The sequence below is a fragment of the Macaca thibetana genome, chromosome 4 (assembly GCF_024542745.1).
Source record: "Macaca thibetana thibetana isolate TM-01 chromosome 4, ASM2454274v1, whole genome shotgun sequence".
Classification (NCBI taxonomy): Eukaryota; Metazoa; Chordata; class Mammalia; order Primates; family Cercopithecidae; genus Macaca; species Macaca thibetana.
In genome coordinates, this window is record NC_065581.1 from 95373434 (window position 1) to 95395415 (window position 21982).

The window sequence follows — 21982 nt, forward strand, 5'->3', positions numbered from 1 at the left end:
GAGAAATGTTTTAAACGTGGTTAAAGAAGGTTTTATGCTGGAAAATGAAGAACTTAAAAGAATGATAATTATTCCCTAGAGAAGCCCAAGGGATTGTAAGGGCAATAAAGCTAAAGGTAGACACAAACATTGAAATGTGGTTCTGTACCCCAACTTTTGAATGAGGGAAACTCAGCCTCTAATTTTAAAATAGGTTCATCCCATTGGGTAAACATCCAAGCAAGAAGAAAGATAATTATTTCTCCTTGAAAGACCAAACTGCTGAATCAAGGGCTCCACCCAAGTCTCTGCCCATCTTCATCACTCTCTTATTGCTTTTTCTAGCATATTTTGTTTTCTAATTCAAATCTAACTATAAAGACTGGAAAGGATTTACCAAGTTGAAGATAGAAATGACAGATTGTACAGCAACTTGATCCAGAAAATGAAAGAGATAAACAGACATCAGAAAGAAGTAAAAGACAACAAACAAACATGCTTCCCATAGTACACAAGAGGACTAAAGTGTTTCATAGCTCATTCTGAAAATGAAATATGGAAGTCAGGCTAATTATTGAAGTCATTAGTTTTCTAATAACTCCATTCAGGTGGACATATATAGGATAACAAAACAAAACAAAACAGCACAGTGATTTACAGTTGTGGTAAATTACCAATGAGTTTCTAATTTCCTGAGCTCCCCAATTTGAGTTGAGAACTTTCTCTTTCATGCCGAAATACATCTTCATGGTCTACTTTTATTATAGCACATTTTCCACATTGATTTGTTTATATTTTAGTTATGCCCATTACACTGTAATCTTTCTGAGTGCGCTGACCATATCTTATTCATGTTTAACCTATCCTGGGAAATAGCTGGCTCAATAATTGTTTGTTGAAATTAATTGAACCAAATTAAAATGATAGCACAGGTTTAAAATATTAACTAATCCCAATTGGTTACTCCTTGTTACCCACAGGACTTAATTATGCCCTGCTATTCAGAGTGGTCCACAGAACCAACAACAATGGCATCACCTAGGAGCTTGTTAGAAACAGAGACTTGATTCTGAGACCCCATTCCAGACCTACTGAGTCAAAATCTGCGTTTTAACAAGACCTCCAGGTGATTCATCTGCACGCTTGAAGTCTGAGAAGTATATTTATTGCATGTCTATCATGTGCAAATAATGGTGCAAGGCAATATGAATATAATGAAAAACAAGATGTACAGTCCTTGATCTTTTACATCTTTCATTTCTAGAAAAAAAATGGATAAATGATAATATATTTTTCATGATGGGTTATTTAATTAATATGTGATTGGTCTGTTGGAGAAATATAGGAGCTATGGGAGACAGATCTAGCCTGGGGAACACAGGAAGGTTTTCATGAAAAACTGATAGTCGAAACTGAAAAATGAGTAGGAGTTAACTAGAGAAAAGCTCAATAAATGGAAGAAGGGCTTCCAGTAGAGGGGATAGCAGATATGAAGATTCTGAGCTGAAGTATAGCATTTTGGAGGAACTTAATAAATGTAACTGAAGGTCAAAGAGTGGGGCAGATAGTGGGGATATATCATTCAGGACATTGAAGATAATGTTTGAAGATTTTGATTTTGATACTGAAAGCATTGAGAAGCTATTGAAAAGTGCTAACCATTGTATTATGATATAAGTATATTTTAAGACAAATAACTCTGGTTACAGTACAGAAGACAGAAGAAACTCAAGGATAAATGATGCAAGGAGACTGTTCAGCTGGGCGGTTCTCTGATTTACATGGTGGTAATTGGAGTAGCCGGTGCTGGAAGATCTCCTTCCAAGATATTACATATCTGCTCGCTTGGTTATCTATCTATCTATCCATCCATTCATCCATTCACCTATCAATCTTTTGATATTTTCTTCTCCCCTAGAGGACATCTTATCTTTCAGTGCCTTTCCATATAGCTTGGACTTCTAACAGGATGCTAGCCTTGAGGTTCTAAGAGTGAATGCTCCAAAAAACAGTAAGTAAATTCGTCCAGTTTTTAAAGACTTGAGTCTAGAAATTGCAAAACATGAATTAAAGCACTCAGAGAAGCCAACCTAGATTCATGGGAAGAGGATTTAGACCACACACCTCTAAAGGAAAAGAAGAAAATAATCTTTAATTTTTAATTTAATTTAATCTTTTTCTTTCTCAACTTTATTTTAGATTTATGCCTTACATGTGCAGTTTGTTACCTGGGTATATGCATGATGCTGAGGTTTGAGTTCTAAATGACCCCATCACACAGATACTGAGAATAGTCCCCAATAGGTTTTCAACACTTACTGTGTTTTCTCCCTTACTCATCTAGTAGCCCCCAGTGTCTACTGCTCCCATCTTTATGTCTATGAGTACCCAATGTTTAACTCCCACTTGTAAATGAGAACAAACAGTATTTGGTTTTCTGTTCCTGGGTTAACTTGCTTAGGATCATGGCCTCCAGCTGCATCCATGCTGCTGCAAAGGACATGATTTTATTCTTTTCTGTAGCTACATAATATTCCATTGTGTATATGTACCACATTTTCTTTATCCAATCCACCATTGATGGGCACCTAGGTTGATTCCATGTCTGTGCTATTGTGAATGGTTCTGCGATGAACATGCAAATGCATGTTATCTTTTTGGTAGAATGATTTGTTTTCTTTTAGATATATACCCAGTAATGGAATTGCTGGGTTAAATGATAGTTGTTATAAGTTCTTTGAGAAATTGCCAAACTGCTTCCCACAATAGCTGAGCTAATTTACATTCCCACCAGGAGTGTTTAGCATTCCTTTTTCATTGCAACCTTGCCAAAATCTATTGTATTTTGAGTTTTTAGTAATAGCCATTCTGACTAGTGTGAGATGGTATCTCATTGTGGTTTTGATTTGCATTTCTTTAATGATTAGTGATGAGGAGCTTTTTAAAATAAGTTTGTTGCCCACTTTTATGTCTTCTTTTGAGAAGTGTCTGTTCATGTCTTTTGCCCTTTGTTTTAAACAAGGTTAGTTATTTTTTGCTTTTTCAATAGTTTAAATTCCTTATAGATCTGGACATTAGTCAGATTTCTAGTTTGCACGTGTTTCCTCCCATTCTGTAGTTTGTCTGTTTATTCTGTTGATAGTTTCTCTTACTGTGCAGAAGCTCTCTAGTTTATTTAGGTTCCAGTTGTCAATTTTTTGTTGTTGTTGTTGCAATTTCTTGCAATTGCTTTTGAGGACTTAGTCATAAATTCTTTCCCAAGGCTAATGTTTATAATAATGTTTCCTGGGTTTTCTTCTAGGATTCTTACTGTTTGACATCTTACATTTATTAAATCCACCTTGAGTTAATGTTTTCTATGGTTAAACATAGAGAACTAGTTTTATTCTTCTACATATGACTAGCCGGTTATCCCAGCAACATTTATTGAATAGAGAGTCCTTTCCCCTTGCTTATTTTTGTCAATTTTGTCAAAGATTAGATTACTGTAGGTGTGTGACTTTATTTACAGGTTCTCTTTTCTGTTGCATTGGCCTATGTGTCTGTTTTTGTATCAGTGCCATACTGTTTTGGTTACTGTAACCTTATAGTTTGAAGTCAAGTAATGTGATGCCTCTGACTTTTTTCTTTTTGCTTAGGATTGCTTTTGGCTCTTCTTTGGTTTCATGTTATTTTTAGAATAGTGTTTGCCAATTCTGTGAAAAATGATGTAGTTTGATAGGAATAGTATTGAATTTGTAGATTGCTTTGGGCATTATTGACCATTTTAACAACATTGATTCTTCCTATCTGTGAGCATGGAATGTTTTTCCACTTGTTTGTGTCATATATGATTTTCTTTGGCAGTGCTTTGTAGTTCTCTTTGTACAGATCTTTCATCTCCTTGGTTAGATGTATTCCTAGGTATTTTCCTTTTTTGTGCCTATTGTAAATGGAATTGTATTCTTGATTTGGCTCTCAGCTTCAGTGTTATTGGTATATAGAAATGCTACTAAATGCTACTGATTTATGTACATTGATTTTTATCCTGAAGTTTTGCTAAAGTCCTTTACCAGTTCCAGGAGCCTTCTGGTGGAGTATTTAGGGTTTTCTAAATATAGAATTGTATCATCCATGAAGAGAGATAGTTTGACTTTTTTTTTTTTTCTATTTGGATGCTTTTATATCTTTCTCTTGCCTAATTGCTCTGTCTAGCACTCCAGTATTTTGTTGAATAGAAGTGGTGAGAGTGGGCTTCCTTGTCTTGTTTCAGTTCTCAAGGGGAAGGAAGATGCAAAGAATTCGAGGTTACCTTTAATCTACCATAGAAACTAAGTTGATGTTTATGAGAATAATATGGCTTTTGTCAGCCCAAGATCAAGATCTGCTTTTAAGCTGGATGAGACTACCATTAGGTGAATCCAAAGCCAAAGTGAGTCAGATATGTCCCTTCCCTGATGGCTGGGAATTTCCCAATCTTATTTCCCAATCTTGGCCGTCAAATGCTCCCAAACTGAACTGTAACTCTGAAGGCTTTGTTATCTGCAGTCTTACTTCCATGTTTTTTTTTCTTTTTTCTTTTTTTTTCTCTCCTAAAATGACCTCACCAGTGTTCTCCAGTCATCAGTGACCTACCCAATATCTTTATGTGATTTTTCTGAGTAAATTACCCAGAGTTGATTTGTTTTGCCTGAAATACAGAATCCTGATCACTACAGTAGTTCAAGCAAGAGTTGTTGTAATCTGTGCTCAATGGTGACAATGGAAAGGGAAATAATTTAGCCGATGGTACAAATGTTAAGTAGATCAAATAGATTGGTAATAATATTAGATGAAATATGAGAATGAGGGAAAAGATTGACTACTATCTGGATGATAGTACCATTCATTGAGATATGGAAATTGAAGGAGAGTGAGATTTAAGGATTCATCCATGTTTTAAGTTTTGAATATGTTGATGTTGAAGTACTTGTGAGAGATCCAAATCAAGAAGTTTTGTAGACAGTTATACATATCATTTGGAGTTCAAATGTGAAGTCTGTACTAGAAATAGAAATATGGGAATAGCTAGCTTATACATCTTAAATAAAACGATGTGTATGGATGAGTGACCCTGGAAGGAAAAGACAGACTCCTTCCTTAGTATCTGTTTCTGTAAGTAGACTTTTATTTGAATAGAGAACATTTCTCTAAAGCCTTGTCTCTTGGGTTTCTCTTCAGTCTGCATTATTGCTTTGATGTTGCCTATTACGAGAAATCTCATTGTGAGAGCCAAAGGGGCTCTTCTCAGAAATTTCCAAAACCTGTTATTCTTGAAGTAGCAAAAGACATTCACAGCTTAATGCAGAAGTAAGGTGAGTTCTCTCTTTTCAACCTCTGGCTCCCTAGATTCCAAACAGCATTATTTGTACCCAGAATCTAAGGAAGACTCTTGTGAAAACTTCTCTTGAAATTTTGGAGTTTCTAGTTAAGAGTTTGGTAAGTACAAATGGCAAAATATCTTCTAATAATTCCTGACAGATCCTGATCTTTTATTTTTCTGGAGTAGAAGGCTTGTCTGAGATAGAAAAGTCACATAAATAAATTAGGTATGCTCTCTTGTAGTTAAAATAGATCAGTAGAAATTCTACTTAATTCCATTGAAGTGTCACCATCCATGTGAGGCATGGAGGCCAGACTTCTTCATTAAGGACTTGATATTTTTGTTCCAAGTGAGGAGGCTCTGGGAACTAATTCATGCTAATCAAACTTAAGCATGATTGATAAGTGAGAATGTCAATCTACCCGCTTGTACCGAGTCATAAATATATATGTTGACTGTGGTACAATCGTTTCTCATGTAGAAATTGGTCTTTGGGAAACCAAATTACTAACCAAAATTTACGTGGTGAATATAGGGTGATATTTTCCAAAATGTTTTCCTGGTGGAATGCAAATTTCAAGTTATGTTAAGGATGATATATTACTCCCCTTCCACTAAAAATATTTTTGGCGATCAAGCAGGTTTAAAACTTAACCAAATTAGAATGAACACCCCCAAACTCAGTGGCTTAAAACAATAGCACTCTATTATTTCTTAAAGTTTCTGTGTGTCAGAAATCCAGAAAAGGCTTGACCAGACAAGGCTTGGGATTGCTCGTGCATTTTCAATGATATGATTGCTAGGGTTGAAGAGCAGATATCTAGTGTGTGCGGATGATGACCAGGCATCTCTCTCTCTTAATGTAGTCTCAGAGCTTCTCCATGCAATCTTTTTATATGGGCTGATTTGGGTTTCCTTCCAGTACGGCAGCCTTACCATGGCCAGGCTTCAATATTGAGACTCTTGGTTTTAGGAGGAGTATTTCACCAAATAAAGTCAAAATTGCAACACATTTTCTGACCTAACTTGGAAAGTCACTAAGTATCACATCCACTGCCTTTTGTTGGTTTCAAGCAAGTCATAAGCCTGCTCAGATTTTAGGGAAGAAAAGAAAAGACCCATCTCTTAATGAGGGAAATATCAAAGTCACAATTCAGAATGGCACTTAGAATGGGAGATAATGTTGCCACCATCTTTGGAAATAGTCATCCCTCGGTATCCACAGGGGATTGGTTCCAGGACTTCCCTCAGACACCGAAATCCATGCATGCTCATGACCCTGAAATAAAATGACATAGTAATTGCATATAACCCATGCACATCTTCTGGTATAATTTAGTGTATCTCTAGATTATTTATAATACCTGATACCATGTAAATGCTAGGTAAATAGTTATACTGTATTTGCTATTTGTATTTTTTAAATTGCCGTTATTTTGTTTTCCAAATATTTTTGATACACTGTTGCTTGAATCTGTGGATGCAAAACCCAGAGGTATGGAGAGCCAACTGTAGCATGTCACAGCAGCTGTGGAAGAATGGTCGTGTTAGTTAATATCTCAATCTCAGATACTTCATGTTGAGGAGAAGGAGAAATAAAGAAGAAAACTTTCTGCTTTGAGCCTCTACAAATCTATTACAACAAAAGAATAGCTATTAGATACATTTATCAATCAAGAATGACTTAAATATCATTCTTTCTTTGCCCTCAATCTTTATTTCACCTTTCTATTTTCATATTATTAACCATTTTGCACATCTGTTTCTCATTTTTCATGATTATAAATTCCATCTATAAGCTGACAACTCTCAATATCTCAAGTCTTGACTTCTCTCCCAAACTCCAGACTTACAGATTAATATCTCAAGTCTTGACTTCTCTCCCAAACTCCAGACTTACAGATTGAACAGCCTGTCCAAAACTAAGCTCCTGGTATTACTCCTGTGAAGAGTTAAGAGCTTCTTTTTTTTCACTTTTGTTTTAGGTTTGGGGGTACATGTGCAGGTTTGTTACATCAGTAAATTTGTGTCATGGGGGTTTGTTATACAGATTATTTCATCACCCAACTATTAAGCCTAGTACCCATTAATTATTTTTCCTGATATTCTCCCTCCTCCCACCCTGCACCCTCCAATAGGCTCCCAGTGTATGTTATTCCCCTCTATGTGTCCATGTGTTCTCATCATTTAGCTCATACTTTTAAGTGTGAACATGCAGTATTTGGCTTTCTGTTCCTGTGTTAGATTGCTAAGGATAATGGCCTCTGCCTCCATACAAGTTTCCATGTTGCAGCAAAACACATGATCTCATTCTGTTTTGTTTTTATTTTTATTTTTTTTGAGACAGTCTGGCTCTGTCGCCCAGGCTGGAGTACAGTGGCGCGATCTCGGCTCATTGCAAGCTCCGCCTCCCAGGTCCATGTCATTCTCCTGCCTCAGCCTCCCGAGTAGCTGAGACTAGCCACCGCGTCCAGCTAATTTTTTTGTATTTTAGTAGAGACGGGGTTTCACCGTGTTAGCCAGGATGGTCTTGATTTCCTGACCTCGTGATCTGCCTGCCTCGGCCTCACAAAGTGCTGGGATTACAGGCGTGAGCCACCGCGCCCGACCGATCTCATTCTTTTTTTATGGTGCAGAGTATTCTATGATGTATATGTACCACAGTTTCCTTAAAGATTGGCAAGGTTTAGGTCCAAATCGCTTCTTTTCTTGATAAATTCTAAACTTATCTCAGACTTACTTATTTTTTGGCCTGTTGTTCTTTAACTGTGGTCTCCACACCAGGAATATCAGTATTACCTGAAAACTAGAAATGAATATTCTTGGGATAACAGAGATCTACTGAATTAGAAATTCTGAAGGTGACAGTCTGACTCTGTCGCCCAGGCTGGAGTGCAGTGACGCGATCTCGCCACTGGATTTTTAAAAAGTCAAAAACAACAGATGCTGGTGAGGCTGTGGAGAAAAGGGAACATTTTTACACTGTTGGTAGAAATGCAAATTAGTTCAGCCACTATGAAAAAAGGTAGGAGATTTCTCAAAGAACTTAATACAGAGTTACTATTCAACCTAGCAATCCCATTACTGGGTATGCATCCGAATGAATTAAATTTTTCTACCAAAAAGATACATGCATTTTCACGTTTATGGCAGTGCTATTCACAATAGCAAAGACATGGACTCAATCTAGGTCACTATCAACAATGGACTGGATTTAAAAAATGGGAGTACATATACACCATGGTTTAGAATTTATAAGTTTATAAATAACAAAATAACAGCAATTTAAAAAATACAAATAGCAAATACAGTATAACTATTTACCTAGCATTTACATGGCATTAGGTATTATAAATAACCTAGAGATAATTTAAAGTATACCAGAAGATGTGCATGGGTTATATGCAAAGTTTAGAATTTATCAAGAAAACATAATTGCTCGCCAGCAATTATGTTTTAACAAACCCTCCCTATGACTCTGCCGCACACACAAGTTTGTGAACCACTGCCTTAGGCTGTGTGTTTCTGAAATCTGAGAGCTGTTAAGTATTATCTTCTTTATCCTCCATCTCATATTTTTGTTTTTCATTTCCCTTTAGTTTGACTAAATTGACTAAATGTTTATAAATTATAGAATCTTTTGTAATTGCCAGTAGACAGAGCAGACTCCCATTCATATGCTTCTCAAGTTATAACAGAAAAACATAACTTTCTCTTTTTTCACCTGCCTTCGAGTTGTAATACTGGCATGGACCATTGACATCTCAAATTTTCTTTATCCTCAGGCTGTCCTATCTTGGCTGGTAACAGCCCTACCCTTCTAGCATCTTTGTTCTACCTGAGTAGATCCAGACTCCAGCCACAGCTCACCACCTCCACCGCCACCGCCTCCACATGGTTCACCCACAGTAACTTCCACCTGGATGATTGTTGGCAGGTCTCCCTTTGTCGGTCCTTGCCTCCCTAGACTATTCTCATCATAGCAACCCAAGTGTTCCTTTTGCAACATAAATCAGATCACATCACACCCCTGCTCACAAGCTGTTAGTGAGACATTTCATTTTTCTCAGAAGAAAAGCCAAATTTTTTTTAATGACTTTTATTTTGAATTCAGAGAGTGCATGTACAGGTTTATTACATGGGCATGTTCCATGATACTGAGGTTTGGGGTATAGATGATTCTATCACCCAGGTAGTGAGCATTGTACCAAATTAGTAGTTTTGCAGCCCACTCCTTCCTCTAGTAGTCACTCGTATACAGTAGTCACTATATACTCAATTTTTAGCTCTATAGGTGAGAACATATAGTATTGGGTTTTCTATTCCTGCAGAATTCACTTAGGATAATGGCCCCCAACTCTATCCATGCTGCTGCAAAGGACATGATTTCATTCTTTCTTGTGGCTGCATACTATTCCATAGTGTATATGTTTCCCCATTTTTTTAATCCAATCCACTGTTGATAGCAACCTAGATTGAGTCCATGTCTTTGTTATTGTCAATAGCACTGCCATAAACATGAAAATGCATGTATCTTATTGGTAGAAAAATTTAATTCATTCAGATATATACCTAGTAATGGGATTGCTAGGTTGAATAGTAATTCTGTATTAAGTTCTTTGAGAAATCTCCTACCTTTTTTCATAGTGGCTGAACTAATTTGCATTTCTACCAACAGTGTAAAAATGTTCCCTTTTCTCCACAGCCTCACCAGCATCTGTTGTTTTTTGACTTTTTAAAAATAGCCATTTTGACTGGTGTTAGGATGGTTTCTCATTGTGGCTTTGATTTGCATTTCTCTAATAATTATTGTTGATGAGCATTTTTTTTCATATGTTTGTTGGCCATTTGAGAACTTCTTTTGAGAAGTTTCTAAAAAAAAAAATAAGCATGTCCTTTGTCCACATTTTAATTGAATTATTTGTTTCTTGCTTGTTGATTTATGTTCCTTGTAGATTTTTGATATAGACCTTTGTTGGATACATAGTTTGCAAATATTTTCTCCCATTCTGTAGGTTGTCTGTTAACTCTGTTGATAGCTTCTTTTGATGTGAGATGCTGTTTAGTTTAATTAGGTCCCACTTGTCAATTTTTCTGTGAATTTACAAGGTGATACATGATCTGCCTTTGCCCCTTATCTTAGACCTTCTCTCTGACTTCCTTCTCTCACCTTTTGCTCCAGACGCACTGGTAGTCTGCTATTTCTCTAGTGTTACCTGCCTGTATTAGGGAAGAAAGGAAACAGCCTGAAGACTTTCCTTGTGCAGTCAACACAGTGGAAGAAGTGGGGATTTGAGAGGAACTTAAACTTTAATGGAAGGAACTGCTGAGTCAGAAACAAGCCTATATAGCTGGTCACATGACAGTAATTTTTCCCAGAGCTATATTGGTCAGGCAATGAAATAAGATGATCTTTCTGTTTTTCCCTCTTCCTGTAGGTTCGTTTCTCTTTGCTATTATTTAAACATATTAGGCTTTGCTTAAACAAAGAAAGGTGTTTTTGAGAGCTCTATCTAGTGAGAAGTAAGCATTCATTTGATGGCCAATTGTAAACCATTGACAACCAGATAAATGAGAGTTTATTGTATTGAAGGAAACCACAGGTGTAGTTCAGCTCTGCATTCCGAGAGTGTTAGAAAATCCTGGTTCTCTACATTTGGAATGGGACGAGTTGAGAATATGAGGATTAAGGCACTAATCTGCCATTCATAGCTTGCTCTTTGAAAGAGCAGAAGCAAATAAAGGCTTTGATCAGTGCGAGAGTCGAAGAGCAGAACTACAGCCCTTTCGTACCCTTTGATTTGGAAACAGTCGCCCTTCACAGTGGGATTCAAAGCCCAGATCTTTACTCTTGGAACCTGTTTCTTGCTGTGAGCATGAACGCTCCTGCACTTTGTTTCCAAAAGGATTCACTTAGACTTTAGACAGTGGTGAGTGCCTCTCCCCTTCCCCCCATCCACCCAAAGACAAAATTTCAAGTGACATTCAGTTCAATTCTACTTTATATTCCTAGAGTAAAAGCCTCCGTTCTGTTGGTGTAGGCTTCTATCTTTCTCTCTTTCCACCAGTGTGATATATTTATGGGATGAAATAATAAAATATATACTTTTTAAAAACTTTATTTTCACTCTCTAAAATCTAGAAGGCTCTCAAATTTGCCTTTTCAAAAACTGCAGCTGCAAAAGTTGGTCCTCTATGGCTTATACCTATAAGATCTTACACGATTTCTGACCAGGAACTCCAAATTATTTGACAATGTGCAGCAAATATTCATGCAAACCCAATGGATGCTAGTTGTGGTGTCAGTAATAATTGTTAAATAAATAAATAAATAAATAAATTTTCAGCCGAATGGGGAAGACAGACACAAACCATGGGACAAGTAGAATCACAGGAGGGTATGAGAGATGCCTTGGAAGCAGAGGTACTCAAGGAGCCCAGACTGGATCAGAGAAGGAGACCTAGAGCAGGGGATGCCGCAGTGAGAATGAGGGCTTGTGAGGTTGCTAAGTTAATGTCTAATTTTATTTAGTAGGTTTCTAACCCTGTTTCTCTGAGCCCTCCCAGGCTTTTATTACTTAAATTGCAGTAATTATAGGATCCACTAAGATCTCAAAGTGTAATTAATCTAATTATCTGAAAAAATGAAATAAAAACAGATGTATTTTTAAAATATGTTGGACCTGTAGTTTGGGGGTTTGTAGGTTTGTTTCTTTGTTGTCTTTCAGGAAAGGAAACTAGGCAGGGTTTTTGACAAGTTCTGTCAGCCCATGGGGATTCGACCTTAGGATCTGAAAACCATAAAAACCGTACCATGAAATGTGAATATACTTATTCTTTTTGTATATAAGTGATAACAAAAAGGCAAATGTGTGCTTTGTATCCTCAATACCAAGCACAGAGCTGGTGGATTTTGTATTCTGTTTTGTTGAATGAATGACTGTCTTGTCGAATGAATGACTGTCTTGTCACGCTGTGAGGATTTTCTTCTTCCTGGTTGAGAATGTTTATTCTCTCATTATGGCCGTCTTCCCCTAAGACACACACATATACACATATACACACACACACTCACAAGCACACACATCTGAAACGTTTGCTAAACCAACTTAAATACTCGGTTTCCAATATATTTTCCGGAATGTTTCTAGCCCACATTCATCACTCTCTGCTTAAAATTTTAATTTATAATTAGTGCATCATCTTTCCCTCCACACCAACACTACAGACACACACACACACACACACTCACATACACACTTATGCAGTCAATCCAGAAGTTTATATATTAGGGCTGGGTGTGATGGCTCATGCCTGTAATCCCAGCACTTTGGTAGACCAAGGTTGGGGGATCACTTGAGGCCAGAAGTTCCAGACGAGCCTGGGCAACATTTCGAGATCCTGTCTCTACAAAAAATTTTAAAAAATTAGTCAGGTGTAGTGGCTTGTGCCTGTAGTTGTAGCTACTCAGGAGGCTGAAGCAAGAGCTTGAGCCCAGAAGTTCCAAGCTCTAGTGAGCTCTGATCACATCACTGCATTCCAGCCAGGGCAACAGAGGAAGATCCTGTCTCAAAAGCAAAAAAAAGAAGTTTATGCAATATATTAGATTTTGTTCTCTAATTGTTTCATCCATATATTTCTTGTTTCTCTGATGAGATTAAGCTTCTTGAAGTCAGGAATTGAGTCTCATATGCATTCTCACCTTCCCTATGCACTTTGCCAAGGTGGCACTGTAGGCTTTATTAACTTTATACTGTCAACAAAAAAAAATTAACCTTCCATCACATTTTCAAATATTCTCAGCAAATATTCCCTCTACTTGGGCACCTTTGCCCATTGTCCACGTATACCTGTGCAAGTGCAAGCACATGCACACATACACATGCACACTCCTCTCTCTGTCATACTCACCACGTTCACACACTCACATCCTTTTACCACTCTCATGCATCACTCTGGTCTTCAGATTCTGCTTGCAGAGCTTTAGCCTACAGGCAGTGCCAAAAAATATATAACCACACATATCCCCCTAAATTCCTCTGTCATATTATTATAAAACTGCTTCATTAGCCTCTAAAATCAAATATTTTTAATGTATTTTAACAACATTCCTGGTGAGGTTAGTAGACTGCTGCTTTACCAATGGAACTTTGGAGAGCAAGGAGTTCAGAGACTTAATCAGGACATGGCAGGATGGTCAACAAAGGCTGCTCCACACAGCTCTGCTTATGATTATTTATTTATTGTAAAGTTTCTGATATTTTTGAACATCCTCATTCTTTTCAGTATTTTAAAATTCAACATTTATCTATAAAATATTATTTTGGACACATATAGTAAATTTGACTACATTTTGAAAACTGTAAACCAATGCACAAATGTACAGTATTATGTTTCTAAGGAAGTTTGGCATCCATAACAAAGTCTATACATCATAATTGATCAAAATAGAACCTGTTAAATATTATCTTTCATTTTCAATGATATATATACGTAGATAAAATTGATAGAAGCTATCTATAAAGTGATAGGTGATATGCTGACAATCAATCATTGGGTAAAATGGTCTAGCCTCCTACAGAAAGCTGAAATATTATAGCTATCAATTATAGATAATATATAATACACAAACTAATAATCATATACATTTATACGAAATAATTATTTGCTGAGAACTTTGTTTTGGATTGTTTTCATTAGTGAATTAATAATTTCTTTAACTCCCCTCGTTCCATTCAGGGCATGGAATTTTTACATCCTAAACAGCAAAAATACATAGTTTTCAACTAAGTAAAACAAATAAAATGGAATGTCATTTATTCAGAGACCCCTGAATTGATTCTGGTGGCCACTTCTGTATCTCTGTATTTTATGTCTTGTTATTCACATACCATTGTTTCTGTTACCAGAACTTCTTTATCTTAAAAAGAGAAAAAGTCTGATAGTTTAAAGAGAGAATTAACATGACAAAATTCAAAACACTGTTTTGTAAACCCCATCTTAATTGAGGTAGTTTAAGGTGTCTTACTCCCCAGCCTGGAGTCACGTGAGTGGAGAAGACGGGCCATATCTTTGTCATAGGTATCCTGATCATGTTTCCCTGCAGTTGCTCAACCCCAGAAAACAGCTGTAGAAAACTGAAAGAGCTTGCAAACAGATGGGGTATTCAAAATAGCCGAGGAAACAGAACATCTTACAAAGGTTTCACTGCATTGAAAACATCTCAGGTTATCTGAAACACCATTTAACTTACCAAGATATGATTTACAGGGATATACTCATTTCATAAAAGCACGTGCATCCTCCATATGTGTCCGCTTTTACAGCTGCTCAAATCTTTGTGCTAATCTAAGGTTTACTGTAACCACTGCTCTAACCTGAATCCAAGTATAGAAAGGAGACTGCCCTCCTCGTCCCCTTTATTCAACTACACAACTGATGTCATTTGTTGTTTTATTCAAACCATGCAACGCTTTTACTGAAAAGAGGTAAAATGCTGGGAATGTAGCTTACAAGGCTGAACAACAGGTAACTCTGCCAGTGCACTTTGCAGTCTAAAGGATATGCAGGCATGCTCAAGTACTGCAAAGAACCATATCTAACCTGTGGCTTGAAATAGGAGGATGCTGCAGGTGCTGTTTCACTGTCCCTGAATGATCTGTTTCTTATTCTTACAACAATCCACCTTGGAAGTATGGGTGACATTGCTTTCTTTTGTTTTGTTCCTTTTACTTTTTCTAATCCTCCTTCCACCCTTTAAAATATTAGTTTCATCTTGTTTCTGCTCTCTGAGTTTGGGTTCAATTGTGCCTTGTGTCTAAAATTCTTAAGTTTTCTTCCACACTTGTGGCCAAGGTCAGCACAGTCCATTCACCTATCTGCTTCCTGAGTTCTCCCAGTACACAGAGTACATGTCAATTACATGGGAGAACATGTCAATTACCTGACAACCATTAAGAATAATAACGACCATTGATAACTCTGCAGTGTTATTAAGCTAAGAAGCTCCCTCCCTACAGTGGGTGAAGACAGGAAAGAAGGAAGAGGTTAAGTAGATAGAGACACCTGTCTTGCCACATTCTCTTCCAACGGCAAATTCTTCAGTCTTTCCAGAGTGGAAGGTCACCCTCTTCTAAATAAGTGAGTGGGGCTCTGGCCTTGCTTCACAGACACCCAACCAGTATCTCCTTGGACAAAGACAGTTAGTTTTTGAATAATCACCATATGGATGACTTTAGCCAAAACTTCTTCAGGAGCTGTCCCTGGTTCATCAGAAGTCAACCTTTTTAGCACAGTACATTGCCCACATTTCTAAGATGAAACAAGGCCCTGCAGACTTGATATCTGTGGTTTTCAGATTACGGTGTGGGGAGGGAAGTTGTCTCCTGGAGAGGCAATGAGAGGTGTCCCCTTTCCCAAGTCTGAAGTGTCATCAAGGTTGTACGTTAAGGATGCCACTTATTTTTTTTTTCTCCTTTTGCCCTCAAAACATCTCCTCTGTGAAGGTGAAGATAGGATTCCTTTCTGGTCCTACATAAATAGAAGTAACTAAACTGTAGATTTCACTATGATTATTCTAGATTGGCATGAATTTTCTCCCCTTTATAGCAGTTTTCCAGCATGAATTGCAGATTTTTAATAGTCACAGCTTTGGCTTTGGGATTGCAATAACCATAAGGGACACACTGAAATATCTAGGAGCACTTTTGACATTCCCTTGGTTTTACTGATTTCTTATTTCCAAATCTCACATGAGATCTGACTGAAACTCAGGACACCATACACAGCTGTCACAGTGTTTATTCTGGCACCCAGTATTATAATGATTTGCCAGAGCTGCTAGCCACAGAGGGTCTGGAGGTTTGCTTCTCGGTTTAGTTGTGTCAGAGTCAGGCCTTCCTAATCTGCCCCTTTGTCACTAACCCCAAGACATAGGTCAATTGGCAGTGGAGTTGCTTCTAAACATCAAGACAGAGATTGTAAAACTAATAGTCTACTCTAAATGAATTTTTACAGGCTCTCCTTCCCCTTCTATCCTGACCACATATACCCGGCAGATTTAGTAAAGTCGCATTAGCTCTCCTGGATTGAAGAGAGAAGGTCCTCTTAAGAATAATAGACATAATTCTATCTCTTGATTCCTGCCAATTAGATTTCTTTCCAAAGGCATAGTTCTCTACATTTCTCCCTTGGTCAGAATGGATCTATAATCCAACAAAAAATTTCACCCCTACAACCATACCACACAGAGCAATTTGGAATTTGTGTATGTTTAAGGAAAGAATCACCAATATGGTGTGTAAATTCTGGTACTATCATTAATGTCTGTGGAATTCACAAAACTATGCTTTTTGGTCGATGGACTGGGTTCCTTAAATCAAGGTTGCTGATGGAATGGTCTCCCTAGAACACTAACTAAATGGTTCTAATTCAACCCAGAAAATGCTGTTCTCCTCTAGATTCTGAACTCATGAAGAAAAAACACTTGCCTTCTAATCCATAGCCTCCCCTTCTGTGGGCTCCACAGAAATCCCCAATGAAAGCAGCCTACACTCTGCTGCCACTTCTTCACATTTGGAAACATGTTGGCTGCGGAGTAGAGAGGCTGCACCATGAGTGTCTCAGCATTTACCTCACCACATGTGTTAGCACAAAGTGGCTGTGGGGAGGGAGGAGGATCCCTCCAGCATAGCAGTGGCCATAGTAGTGAAACAACACACAGTAGAGGTTGAACCCAGTTAATGTCACCACTGTGATCAAACCCACCATGCAGCTCAGCACAGGGAAAGTATCCACTAACTCACCCCACAGTGTGATAGAGACTCCAGCCTCAACACAACATACCTCAGGCAGGTAACATTGTATATTTAGACCGCAAATATCTATAATCTTTTCAGACTCTGAGAGGGAATTGCAGTCAGGTAGAGCTCCTAGATAAAATAGTTGAGAACTAAGTATTATTTGAGATGCACATATAGCCTTCCTTTGCATATATCATAGGCAAAATTCTAAGATAGCACCAGCATCATCATCTTTTGGTGTAGAGGTCCTGTGTAACTCCCTTCTCCTGAGTGTGGTTGGGACCTTTGAATCTGGTGTGATATCACTCCAGTGAAAAGGTGAAAAGATTTTGTAGAAGTAATTAAGGTCCCAAGTTAGTTAATACTGAGTTAATTCAAAAGGAGATTATCCTTAGTCTGCCAGACTGCCAGACTAATCAGGTGAGAGTCCTTAGAAGAGGGACTGGACCCGTCCTGAAGAGAGAGATGCTTTCCTGCTGCTCTTGAAGAAGCAAATATCCATGTTAGAAACTGCCTATGGAGACAAGTGGCCTCTAGAAGCTGATAGCCTTCATCCTTCAGCCCAAAGGAACTAAAAAGTGGTAAAATGCTGGGAATCTTAATTCTCTCAACAATCTTTATAATTTTGGGAGACGACCCTGAGCTCCAGATGAGAATACACCCCAACCAACACCTTGATTGTAGACTTGTGAGACCCTGAGCCAAGAACCCAACTAGGCAATGCCTGTGAGAGAATACATTTGAGATGATAAATGTGTGTGGTTTTTAGTGGCTAAACTTGCAGTAATTTGTTAAGCAGCAATAGGAAAATAACTCAGCATACTTCTTTTCAACTGTTATGGACACATTTTCTTGGTATCCCACTGATCCCTATGAGAAACCCTGATTGGAATTCTGCAGTCCATATTGGAGGTCTTGGAGCTTGGGATGCTGATGTGGATTTGAACAATTTACATCTTGTTTCCCTCTGATCAGTCCTGAAGTCCCCATAGTTTCCCAGCCATCTCCACTAATTCCAGTTTCTTCCCTCACATTAGGGAGGAATTATCCAAGAATCTCCTAATTTTCTAGTATGTATCCTACTGTCTACAATGGAAAACAGAAGGTGAATGATGCTCAATGCAGAGAAGAGAAGAGAGGAAAAGGTAGAAGATAACCCAACTCTCTTTATCATCATCAAGGAAAGAATAAGTTCTCAATCTCAACCATTTTTGAAAAAGTGGGCAGTATCTAACCTCTCTACGGTTACTGCTAGCTTCTTTATTTAGAAATCTGAACCAAGATACCATCCTGTTTCTTTCTGATTCTTGATCATCTTATTTTTCTCTTCTTTTGTTTTTAACTTTGAAGTTCAGGGGTACAAGTGCAGGTTTGTTACATAGGTAAACTTCTGTCATGGGGGTTAGTTGTACGGATGATTTTATAACTCAGGTATTAAGCCTAGCAGCTATTAGTTACTTTTTCCTGATCCTCTCCCTCCTCCCACTCTCCACTCTCCAATAGGCTCCAGTGTATGTTGTTTCTTTCTTTGTGTCTATGAGTTATCATCATTTAGCTCCTACTTTTAAGTGAGAACATGTGACATTTGGTTTTTATCTTCCTACATTAGTTAGCTAAGGATGATGGCCTTCAACTTCATCTATGTCCCTACAAAGGACATGATTTCATTCCTTTCTATGGCTGCATAGTATTCCATGGCGTATATGTACCACATTTTCTTTATCCAGTCTATTCAATTACAATTTGTTGTAATAGCAAAAAAAGTGCCTCTCAAGCTTTCTAAGGCTGGCTGACTGAGTGAGCCTGGACCTTTATGAGCAACTGCCATGAGATCTGGTTCCTGGCAGATACCCAAACTCCTTTTGGTATTTGTTGATTTGTTTAATCTCAACTACCATACTACACAAAAGTTTCTTTTTTAGCCTTACAGTACAGTTGGAAATAATTTTATCTTCTATCTGCCTGGATATCAAGATATTGGGACATGCTTCCTCAATGATTTCTACAATTGAGTCTATTCTGGCAATCAACAGCCTGTCTGGTCTAGGAGCTGCCTTCTTTTAAGTGTATATTGGAATGTCACACTGAGGTGAGATCTTTTATAGTTCCCAATGCTTGCTTGCACCTAAGTCATTGAAGCATTCTATTCTTGTAACATTACCCTAGTTTGTTCAATTCATAGTTCATATTATTCTTTTCTTGGCACCTGCTCCACCCTGTCCTCCAAACTGTACTTTTGAGAATCACCAAGTGTCCTTTATTCCATTGCTTTTTCAAGAGCCAGATCTCTGGTTGACTGGGATTCATCTACCAGTGCCACCACTTTGTTCCTGGATCTTTTATCTTTCTTTGGAAACAATCTATTATTCTTTAAAAATTCCCCAATGGATATTTATCACTGCTTACGACTTTTTCTCCTCATTGATTTTGTACAAAATTCATCAGAATATTTTGAATAAACAATCATAATATAACATTCCATTTTTAAAGTTTTCTTCCCCCAGGAACTGTTCTGTGATCACATTTGTCTCCCTATCATTCCTTCCCCAATAATTAAATATTGCTAATACCATATACACTTGCACTAGATCTTCTCTCCCTCGATGGCCCATTCTGCTAATACTAAAGGTGACATGGTGGCATACTACTAGTGTGCTTTGTTGGGAGAAGGATTAACATTCCAACTGTCCAAAATTCAATAATATTGAAATTTAGCCTTCACACAGGTAAGTGTGTCATCCCATCCTGCCACATCTGAAAGGGATACAAGATAAACTTACTATGAAAATATGGGGAAAACAGTTGTACTCCTCGCCAAGTGCTCTAAAAGTTAAAAAGGGTGCTGCAATATATTTCATTCCATTCGTTCCTTTTAACTGAACATTCCACTTTGAATAAACATCCTGAATTCCCTACGTGCACCATTGCTTTCCTGTCTTTCCCTTCTCTGCTTCCAACCCCCATCAACTCCCAGGCTCTCAGCTGCCTCTTTCTGTTATCCCAGGGGCTCAAGTCAGCAATTCCTTTTTATCCCATCTGGCCAACACAAATGTATCTTTTCATGCCAGTTCATAGGGAATCAACTCTACAAACCTCTCTTGTCCATTATAGCATATCTTTAAAATGCAATGTAATATCTATATATATTGCATTTAATATATATTTTATATATTGTATTATACTTACATATGCAATATTATATAAATGACATTTATTCACAAAGGTAAGAATAAGAGGGATGAAGAGATTAAAATAGATATCTCTAAGTTTCACTCCGATGTCAGGGACTAGGCCTTTTGCATCTTCATGCCTGGTGACTGACACATACTGAACTTTCATATACTTTTCTGCAGCATGATTGATTTTAAGTTGATGCCTGACCGAATTACTTGTAGTAATGTGAGGATCACTGGATTTGAAAAAGTACGGCTAGATTTGCAATTGTTCCATTTTATAGTCAGAATTGTTCATTCTTATAGTCAGACTCGTTAATTCTTTCCTATTAAGTCTATGCCAATGTCATTCCTACATTGCCTGCACAATGCTACAGCTACCTGTTGAAAAGCAAATCAATCATTTGACTGTTTGATGTCAAACAATTGGGAGTATATAAAATTGTAGAAAGTAGCAGCTGCAAGGAGGCAAATGGCATATTCTAATCCTGGTTTTGCAATCTCCTCATGATGTAACATTGGCAAATCAGTCTCTCTAAGTGTAGTTTTCTCATCTATAAACGACATTTGTTAACATTCTTTCATAACCTTTTTTTTGACATTTTTCCTATTGAATTCATAAGTTACTCTGGCTCAGGTTAAGTTTTCCAAGTGATATTTGCTAATATTTTATGGCAATATGTGTTACATAATTCTTTAAATATACAAGGAATTCAGGATTTTGCCAAAATATTTTATATACTCACATTTTATATTTCATGTAAAATTCAAGGGATCATGTGTGGTTCTCCATTTGAACAGATGCAATATCTTCTTGACAGAATTTATATTTTCACTACACAGTAGCAACAAAATAAAACAAGGAAACTTTTCAAACAAAAGTGAAGTAGATGAAAATTACAGTCACTTTATAAGAGCTGCATTGACCGCTTCTATCTTCCTTTTTTCTCCATGCTCTTTTTGTGTGCTGCCAGATTGTCTCCTAGCTGGAGGTGACAGACAGCCCCAGCCCAGATTGCATCTACAGACAACCCATCTGGGAATTGTCTGTGCAAGTTTCAAAGATGTTCCCTGTGGCAAAAACCACTTTATATGTCTCTTTTCAAACTTTAGGGTCTGTTTAAATGTGTTTTAACAGTTATGGTATGGTGTGTGATTGGGGTAGACACTTCTGCAGTTGCTGGCTGGACAGTTCCTACAGTTCATTGCTTAAGAGCTGTATCTTGTGTCGAGGACCCCGGGAGTGGAAAGAGGCTTGGACTAACTGCATTTCCTGTCTTACCCCTTCCATGAAGACTCTTTTGCTCATTTTTATTTTCTAAAGTATACAGAGGACAAGGGGGGTTTTAGAGTTATAAACATCTCACCAGTGTTGCATATATTTTATATCCTTCAGTCATATAAATATACATATATAAAATTCTAATGAAGGAAAAAATACTATTTGCAAATTCTTTAAATTTCTGGAAAATATTTGTTAATGTATTCAGCTTTTAATTATGCTTGCAATTTTTAAAACATGTCATATATCTAAAGATGTAAACTGATTTCTAAGGAGCCTAAGTGTAGAGACGGTCTTTGCAGGTTATTTCTAATCTTCCTGACTTCTCAACATTGGAGTGCCCCACAGCTCAGTCCTCAGACATTTTCTTTCCTATATGCATTCATTTTCTTAGTGACCTCATCAA